Source organism: Austrofundulus limnaeus, unplaced genomic scaffold (assembly GCF_001266775.1).
Source record: "Austrofundulus limnaeus strain Quisiro unplaced genomic scaffold, Austrofundulus_limnaeus-1.0 Scaffold163, whole genome shotgun sequence".
Taxonomy (NCBI): Eukaryota; Metazoa; Chordata; class Actinopteri; order Cyprinodontiformes; family Rivulidae; genus Austrofundulus; species Austrofundulus limnaeus.
In genome coordinates, this window is record NW_013952565.1 from 1,158,783 (window position 1) to 1,160,108 (window position 1,326).

Here is a 1,326-nt window from a genome sequence, read left to right on the forward strand (position 1 = left end):
CAAAATCCTCCATTCTGCTATTAAATGTAGATGAAAGGACTAATCCCACCAGAGAAGTTAAGCAATTTAAAGTAGTGGAGCATTTTGAATATTTGGGTGTTCAGATTTTCCCAGCATTACAGCAGGTGGTCGAATCCAATTACGAGCACCTAATGAAAATAATAGCTGCCTCAGTTAGCAACTGGACATCCCTGCCTATATCAGTTTTGGGAAGAGTTAATGTCCTGAAAATGAGTATACTACCAAAGCTACTGTACCTCTTTCAAAGTATTCCCCTGCCGCCGCCTCCTGAATTATTCACTTGGCTGAAAAGAACTATTTTAGGCTTTATCTGGAACAATGGAAGGTCTAGGCTACGCCTCTTTGCTTTATTTACCATTTGATAGAGGGGGGTTAAAATGCCCCAACTTCAAACTTTACTATTGGGCCACACAACTAAGAACTATCATGTTCTATTTCTCAGATAAAGACAATCCCCACTGGGTAGAAATGGAGTCCTATAACTTAAGTTTGGCTCTTCCACTATTCTTGTACTCTGACACTTTAAAGAAGTTACAGAAACATGCTACAAATCCCATTCTGAAAAGCATGATTAAAATTTGGCAAGATGTTAGAAAATACCTTGCGGAGCCAAACGGCATGTCCCAATTTAGTCCAATTTGGGGTAATCAGCTGTTTGCTCCAGGTAGGGCAGATGGAACATTTAWGATCTGGGCATCGCAAGGCTTAAAAAGTATTGGAGACCTTTACTCACCAAATTCTGATATATTTTTGTCATTTGGAGRTCTACAAACCAAATTCAAGCTAGATAAAAAGCATTATTTTAAATTCCTTCAGCTGAGAAGCTTTGTTAAAGCAAATTGCAGTGATCTTAAGAAGCCTCCTCTTACACTGCTTGAAAAATTAATGATTCAGAATAAATCAAAAAAGGGCATAATTTCAGATTTTTACAATGTGCTGATCTCTAATTCATTAGAGAACTCAAATAATAAGCTTATAAACTGGAACTTGGACTTATCATCAAATATCAGTGAACAGGATTGGGAAAGGGTTTGCATAAAAACTCACACAATGTCCATAAACAGTCATCTCAGAATTCTACAATTTAAATGGCTAATGCGTGTTTATGTTACGCCCGTGCATTTAAATAAATACAACAACATCCCAGATTCTTGTGTAAAGTGTAATTCTAAAGGGACTCTAATACACTGTATGTGGGAATGCAGACAAATTAATGCATTTTGGACAGAGGTGAAAGATACAATTGAAAAAATTATCCTAAAGCAAATTTCACTGGATCCTAAATTATTCCTGTTGGCTTTATAC